Here is a 9466-nt window from a genome sequence, read left to right as displayed (position 1 = left end):
AATTAATATAAAAATAAGGACTCATGAAAAAATGTCAGACCACGTCAGAACGAATGGTTAATACAGCTCAATGAAGAACTCTTGATAATGTTATAAAGTGTAGTATAGAGGAGTATGCTTAACTTTTCAGATCGTAAAATAAAAGCCTAATTAAACCTTACTTATTTAATAAAATTGGAAAAAATTTTACCAAAAACTATTATATTGCATGCCCCATGTTAGTTTATATTAAATATAAATACAAACCAACTAATTTCTGGAATGTGGATGATATATTTGGCAAAAATATTCACATACTATCAGACAATCAAGCTGCCTTAAAATCCTTGAGTTGAGTTCAATTTACATCTAGTATGGTTTTTGACTGCTACACATCTCTTAACGAAATGTTGACGCAGCTCAATATTTTTCTAATCAGGGCTCCCGGTCATAAGGATATTTTTGGCGATTGCAGGACAGACGTGCGAGACAGAAAAGGTGCCTAAGGACCTCACTCAGAGCACCTAAGTAATCCACGCATATCGTTAACATCATGCAAGTTGTTACTAAGTTCTTTCTGTGCTGAAATTTTTAATAATAGATGGGAAGACTCAACGATATGCAGGTATCTGTATTCTGAGAATTCTCATTGAGAGAATTTTGGAAGACATGCAACACTTGCTGTTGCATGTTGCATACAAAACTAATGTTCCTCGTAGAGACATCAGTCTTCTGGTAGGTTTATTTACAAGTCACTGCAAACTACGGAACCATGCCAGAAGATCAAATCTTCCCTGCAATCAAATCTGTCGCAACTGTGGGGAAGACGATAAAGGTGCTTCTCATCTACTATGTTCCTGTATCGCTCGTTAGGACCCCCTTTACTTCAGGATCTTGACCAATTACAAGACCTGACACTAAATAACATTTTAAGCTTCGTCAGAGTTTCTAGATGGTTTTAAACCTGAGTTATTCCTATATCATATATAGGAAATCATATATCCCCTATGCTACTATAATATGAGCACAAAAAGTTGTAACTACTCACTACTCTTTTCCAAATATATATTTAATAATAGAAAAAAATCTTTATGATTGTTTAAGTAAAAAAAAAAAAATTAAAACAATATTTAAAGATCTTTATGATTTATACAAAACACATATGTTCAAGCTTGTTCGTCTTGTGAACAAGAAAGATTTTATCAGGAGTTAGATATGGTTTGGTCTGCATGAAGATTTAAATACCCATTATTTGTACAACCCAGTATTGTATTATATCTGATTTTTTTCGTAGACTGATTGTACATAAGTACTGACTGTCAACCTCAAGAAAAAATAATTAATATGAAAAAAAACATACGCTTTTGGCATAGTTGGGAAATAAACTCCCTGGGCTTTAAATAATGAACCTACTAATGTATAGCCTGAAATTTAAGACTTGGGAAAAAGACTCCCTGGGCTTGAACTCATAAATCTATTCATGGATAGTCTGAAATTTAGAGCTAGGGAAAAGGATTCCTTGGGCTTAAACTTATGAACCTATTCATGGGTAGTCAGAAATTTGGAGCTAGAAATGAAGGCGATTTATAATAGTTGGTCCGAAAAAATAACATTTTTTTATAATTAACAATATACGTGCTTAAAGGATTTCATCTAAAATCAGAGTATATGTATTGCAGTATCTCACCGAAAATAAAACTACAAACCGATTAATATCTGACAGTTAATATTGACAGTTAAGCAATGACTTTCCCCTGTAGACCAACGTTCGTGATTATCCATATAAAATTTAAATTCTAATTAAATTTTAAATTCTTCCCATACTTGCGGGTCTGAGGGATATTGAAGTCTCACTTCTAATATTATGTACCGCTCGAGCAGCGGAGTGAGTACACAATTTCGCGTGCAACTTACAGACGCTTTTGGCATATTAATTCATAATTCATTTATAATCGAAGCAAGTATTTTCTTAGCTGGCATTTGTTTTAATTTAAATGTAATTGTTGTTGGTGTTTTGTCATTTAAAAATTATATTTAAGCACGTACGCTATAATTAAAAGGATTGCAGTGTTTGCTGTAAGTTTTCCGAGAAATTATTTATATTTTGTTAAATTAAACGTGGCTGCCGCAAGCCGGGCCCTAGCGACTGCAGTCGAATATTTGCGATGGCAATGCAGCACTCGAGCTCAGCTCTTAAGGATATGAGCAGCAACTTTGACTACAGCAAAACTGAAACAAAACTGCATACAAATTGCGACAATTTCAAGTCCATTTAGATGGCGTGCAAAGATTAATTCGAAACGGCGCGACCGAGTAACTTACACAAGTTAGCAGTCACGGCTAAAAAATAGGAAAACTATTTTTCAAACCACAAAATTATAGAAAAAATAAAACAAAACCTCATCATGCCTGGCAACTCTGAACAAATAGGGACGCTACAAAGTCGATGAAAATGGCAACACTTAAGAATACTTAACAATTTAAATTTAGAAAAGTATTTTACTTAAGGACTTACTTAACAATATTGCCAGGATAATAAACTGCAGTTCTATTAAAGTGGCAAACATAAACAAGGATAAGCAAAAACAAGTAAGTTTTTAATCCTGAATTCTGTTCTTTTTGACTGCCAAAAGTTAAAAATTTATGGGAACGCGTGGAACATAAATTTGAGACGTGTTCCTCTGCGTTGACGTGTGGTGAATTACGTGCGTGTTTTGGTGTTTGCGAGACCAAAATCTCAGGATTCAATTTATTTACACTTTAATACGAATTTCACAATTTCACAATATCAGAATTTCAGAATTTCAGAACTTCAGAAGTTCAGAAAGAAAGAAGAATTGCTTTAAGGAAATTGCATTTGTCAGCCAATTTTCAAAAAACTAAATTGAATTTTCGTTGCACTTGTGAATTATATCGATGAGTGTCAACTTAGTTGTCCACTTTTTCGTGTAAGCACAAACGACGAAAAAGTGCTGCTCAGAATTTATTTAAAAGTATGTGCCATATAAAGTAGCAAAAACGTGATCCAGTGAAATGGCCCATCGGTTCAACCGCCCACTTGCTATCTTATCAAAATTCAAATATTACTTTTTTCCTAGACTCTGCGCTCTGTGCTCTGCTCCGTGCTTTCCTTTTTTGCCTGGGATGTATGTGTTTCGTTTTGCTTTTAGTAAAATGTTAAGCAACTTCTGACAGCTTCTGTACTTGTTTAGTATTCTTGATAACAGCAAGCAAAAACGCCCCCACATGCAACACTTGCTGTTGCATGTTGCATACAAAATTATTTCAACAGCAACGCCACACTAAACAAGAAACGTCATTGAAATATTCCGAGTTCAAAATGCAAAACGTAAGTCCTGCAACGGCAGAAATAACAAGTTTCTATGAGTTGCACACAAAAAGGACATAAATATATGCATGGCAGTGGAGTAGAGGAAGGCTCCTGTGAAGCGCATCACAATGGCAACTGCAACGCAAGGAGTCAGAAATCGTATGTGATACGTGTTGTGAATTAATTTAAATGTGCATTTATTTACAAAATTTGTTTGAAGATCGAAACTAAATTCTTTACTTTGAAACTAAATTAACTTGCCTAAAAATATTTACTAAATTAATTCGATTTATATGTTTCAGGCAATATACATTCCAATAACCCAAATATATTTCATTGATACATACAAAACTAAAGTTGGATCATGTAATCTAAAGTGAATAAACTTTTCAGGAAATTATATTTTACATATAATAAAGATAATAGAGAAAGACTTAAATGTTACTGTGATTAGTTAGAAAGTCGAAAAATACTCTATATATCCTTATTCCTAAACATAACCAGCGCCCTGGTCGTGATTATTACGCCGCCTCTTATATACTTTCCAGACTCATATGAAAAATCCTCTACTCTACCAATTAAGCGGTGAGATATGTATACAACTACTCGCAGCGGAACTGCTGATTATAGTGCCACGCTTCATATGATATAATGTATCTGGTAAAATAGTGGCTTACTAATTACATACAGAAAAAAAATATTAAGCAAACTATATAGTTTTAGTGCTATATTCGAGTTAAAAGATTTAGAAAACTACTTTCAAACTTGGATCTGGCAGTCCTTTATTTCTGTCGCCTTAGACCTTCGCATCACCAGGCTTATTTTTCACACTACTTCCAAGGTATAAATTGTCTATTAATATCCAAACGCTTAACAAAAATACTTAACCAAATTGTGATCATTTGTATTTGACAATTTGATTTAAGTATCATTAAAAGAATTAATTAGTCATACTTCTTCAATGTTATTACAAATAATTTAATCAATTATTAACAAAAATCGTGAAAGTCACTTTAAATCAACAGTATGTATACCGTACAAATAATTTAACAGATGCATTGACCGTCCTCACAGATATTTCTCCATTCATAATAAAATTATGAAATGGCCATGTGGTGTTGTACACCGCCTACAAAATATTCAATACATGATATTCAGGGTCACTTAAGAATACAAGATATAGTATTGGTCACACATTTTCCAAAACTCCTGACCATATTCGATAAAAACTAAATTTTGTAAAGAAATCCGATATTAACCGAGAAAATTCGACAGAAAATTTGAATCAAATACAATAAGTAATGATTCACAAGTCCATTAGACACATACCATATAGATACATGACTTGAGAGTAGTAACTCCGGAAATAGGGTTACAATCTTTTCCAATATGTTTTATAAACTGAAAATCAACACAATGTGTGACAATCAAACGATGTTACTGGCCTTAATGTTAATCAAAATTTATTTAATTGAGTAGAACAACTGCTTATTGTCTCTTAATGAATAAAAACAAAGCAACTGCATTATTTCATAATGGGCTCGGGATCATTAATAGCATGAAATCAATCAAATCTAGAAAAGTTTTATAACACAAAAAAAGTAAAACATGTACATCTAATAACAAAAACCTAAATTGAACTAAATCGATTTGCAACAAATGAAGCTCCATCTGAAATTGATAAGAAAAGGATTTGTCGAATGAAGTCTCATCTAAAATTGATAAGAAAAAGATTTGTATATATATTGGCATATTTTGATATTACAAAAACATTTGATATCACACAAGTCCAAACACCAACTACCACAAAACCACGATCCAAATAAATGAATAATATATGTATTATAGCAGTTATATCATTGACAGATATTTTTATATCAAGCACTATGCTGAAAGCTCTGAAGTTCAAAAAATAGAAGCTGGTGTAACGTTTTTTAACATTTGCTATATCTTTTATATATATAGCTGATATACGTACTCCATCCTCAGAAGAAAACTTGAACGCTACATTTGCTAATAACACCGTTCTAAAGGCCAAAGCAACATTGCTCTGGATATAGAAAACTACATTAACAACTACAAAACAAACTGTTATATAAATATTATTAAATGGCATATAGAAATAAATGGCAAGAAGATAGTTTATTAACTCTTTGATGTAGAACCGATGTTTTAATTTTAAAATGAATTATTAATTTATAACAAAATAACCATGCGTATTTGGAGCTGTAGCATTAAAATGTGGGACCCTGTAACAAAAACAAATATCAAAATAATTCAAAGAATTAAAATCCAAAATTCTTCATTATTCTTCCTCACTATCATTAATGCTGATTGATATATTCTAAATGAAGACATATACTAGGATCGCAATATGGCCACAGAAGCCAAACTCATCCAAATATGTAAAACACGAGAACCGCTTATTTATGTACTTAAATCGAGCTATGATAAAAATTTCGATCACAGAAACTACAATAGGTACCTAAAAGAATCAAGCGTCACATACCTACAAATTTACCAAATAGACAATTGTTTATTTAAAACTAAAACTAAAAGAAAAAAAACAGAAGTAATCTGATAATACATAGTCTTTGGTATCCATTTCATTCCACTTCCACTTTGAAATACCTTTCTAAAAAAACCATTTAGTATCAATACAAATCTGTAGTGAACATAGGAAATAATAAACAAAAAAATAAATAAATAAAGAGAGGGTTATATATAATATTTTGTGATCTAAATTTGGCATATGGTATGTCAAACAAAGCCATCGTCCAAGGATAAGATTCATCATTTTACAATATGGATCGTTGTACAACTGCTTAATGTGTTGAAATTGTGAAATCTTTCTAAAAATTTAGTGATGATCTGACGTTTGGTGGATATGTCCAGAAACAAAATTTGCGAATCTTGAATAGTTAAAATTCACACGCACCTATCGAAAGCTCATTGCATCCACAAAATATCAATATAGGTTGGAGCATTTAATTTGGTTCTAAGTTACGTATATACTATCTTGTTAATAATAAGGGGGTGTCACAAAGTCTTCTATTCGATCAATTCTGAACACTACAACTAGATATTGTATTGTATGGTTCAAGGTCCAAGCAATAAACGTATTGAAAAACAAATCAAAATCTCAATCACAAGTACGTTTCTATATTAAAATATTATATATAGCCCTGTATAATATCTTAAATCGTGCTTTATTTCTATACGTTTAGTGTTTTATCTTTAATAAATGTTTTACTTTCATATTAAAATTATTTTACTGTAATTGTAATAATTGGTAGAGAATTTAAACAAACAAAATATTATTAAAATAAGTTATAAATTAATTTTGTGTATTTATAGCAATTGATTGCATATACGGGAATCATATTAATTTATTTAATAATTTCTTTTAGGGAATTTAAACACTTCCACCCAATTATTCGCATATGGACCCAACTAAACTGAGTTTAAAATAAATAATTATACATTAAAAATACTTAATTGTAGGCAAAAAACGTTCAAACAAATAAATTTTGCAAATAATTGCAAATTATTTTTTCAATGTTATTATGAAAGCGCTTTGACGATGTTTTTAATTAAGTTAAATTAAATATTTAATTATAATTTGACGAGAGCGGACCAGTGTGAATACGCACAATTGCGTTGAAATATTTGCACGTTCCTTCGCTGGCAGCGAATCGCGACTTCCAACGAAAAACAAAAAAAACATTATTTCATAAATATTATTAACGAAATTAAATTGCTGCAACAAAAATAAATTAAAAATTGGCAATATTAAAAAATTGTTGCACATAGCACGACAATTGCAATTATTTGCATTTTTAAACAATAAATAATGTTCATTAAAAATACGCCGTAGGTTTCATGAATGCAAATGTTCGCTCTTAAATGCCACTTGGGCTGATGATTTCAATGTTTTGCACTGAAAACAGCTGAAGTGAAATAAATTTAGTATCATAATTATACAAGACTACTCTGTTATATATTAAAACTATATTAAACATGGATTGTACAAGTATCAAAAATAAATTCTTGATTTCAATACAAAAATGAAAATATTAACCACACAAGATACTAACTACGATATCCTTTCACAAAAATATGATATATGAAATGAAGCATCATTAATATACATAACACATAATATATATGAAATAAGAATACTCCAAGCAAATATGCGTTGGAGCAAGACGGCTGACGCTCTGCTCTCTCAGCTAGTCCTTTGTATGGGTGAGAAGTAATGACAATATGAAGGGCTAGATTGATAACCTGCAGCAGTAGCGGGGCCTGGATGCAGGTCACAACGATAGAAGTCTTAAGTGACTAATAGGGAACCTGCCTCGAAATAATACTAACGTACTTACGGGGTAGAACAAGGTCTTTAGGATTGAAGGGAAGTAATTTAGTCCGTGAGAGTCGGGCACTCGCTTTCCGGGGCGCCGGATTGTGGTCAGTGCTTAGGCATTGCACTCCTTCTTGAGGCAAGAAAAAAGGAAATAAATAAATAAAAAAATAAGAACAATAAAAATTTGCATAACACAATGACTAATAAGTCAGCAGGGGCACACTCAAAAATATATGACCGTACTATATACGGAATAATTTGACCCGATAATTTTGTTAGATAAATTTTATCTCATATGGTGAAGAAGATATGAAAACCAATATGTGGTAATGTATGGTTTTTATATTTTCAAAATAATGAACTCAAAGCAATTTTGAATAATCAATACTAATCGATGAAAGAAAATACCGTGGTAGCAAGAACTTGGCTCAATAAGTGTTATCCGAACGCTGCTCCAACAGTATAAACACTGATGATGCAGAACGCGTACGCCCAAAAGAGGTGCTGATACAGGAAAACAAAAAATAAGCCCATAAAAGCACTTTGAAAAGTCGTGAAGTGTTATACTATCATTAGGAAAATAGAAAATAGAAGATACAATAAAGTAAACAGATAAGGATAATAAAACAGGTAGGAGTACATTAAATTTTTACTATTGGAATGTGATTTCTAATGTACAGCTGATTAGTTTCAACATATTCTACTAGTGTGTACTGCTTTAGGCAAACAAATTTCCTAAGATTGACATTTTAAATACCTGCTCTCCTAAATCTTTCTTACTTTCCTTGGCCAAACATGACCATGACTAGGGACCTTGACCCTGTACCGTACATGACTAACTCTGTACACGAGACTTCCAGAAAACAAAAGTCTGGTGTTTCTATACACAGTAGTAATCCTGACTTTCAGCCAAACGGACAATCTTGATAAGAATGTCCCAATAAATTTGATTTGAACAACGTAGTGATAATAGCTAGATCAATGCATTTTGCATTAAGGAGAGAATTTTATTATGTTTTCAACCATTTCAAATCTAGTTTCTTTCTTATCGGACATTATTTGCAAAATTGAACATACAAATAGCCTTAGTTGAGTTATCTTTAAAAGAAGAAAGAAAGTTGAAAACATATATATTAAGGTAAATTAAATAAAAATTAATTCTCTATATTTAAAAATATTAAGAAAAATACACTAAAAATAAATTCTAAACGTGGAAATCAATTCTCCTACCAAATAAACGAAACATCGATACCATCGTTCATACCGAAATCGTAGGAATACCATATAGCGCAGAAAGGAAGAAGCTTGGCGCAGTAGCTCGATGAGAATAATATGCTTTTTACTTTCTTTACTACAATATAATAGACACTGTTGTTATTAAAGTTCTTTCACATGTATTACAAATTGTTTTTTATAAATACTTAACAGTAATATAATCGATAAGGTTATTTTAAATGATGTTTCACATTTAGCAGAGAGTACTCTCGAAGAGAGAAAGAGATTAGATTTAAAAGAGATTAGGAGTAGAGTGCCTCTTTCTAATCTATGAGTTTTTTAAAACTCTAAAAACTTCAGTTATAAATTTCAAATCAAGAGTAATATAGTCAGTATTTAAGTTATATTATACCCAACTAAAACTAACTGGAAGGAATTAACTTTAAATATTTCACCAAAATGATATTGTTAATAATGGTTTACAGTTTATCCTTTGGAAAAAGATTTGGGTTAAGCACATCCAATTTCGAACCAAAAAAAAGTCTTAGAAATATTTCACTGCTTTTCATCTCTATAAA

The sequence above is a fragment of the Teleopsis dalmanni genome, chromosome 1 (assembly GCF_002237135.1).
Source record: "Teleopsis dalmanni isolate 2A chromosome 1, ASM223713v2, whole genome shotgun sequence".
Classification (NCBI taxonomy): domain Eukaryota; kingdom Metazoa; phylum Arthropoda; class Insecta; order Diptera; family Diopsidae; genus Teleopsis; species Teleopsis dalmanni.
Note: the sequence above shows the minus strand (reverse complement) of the source record.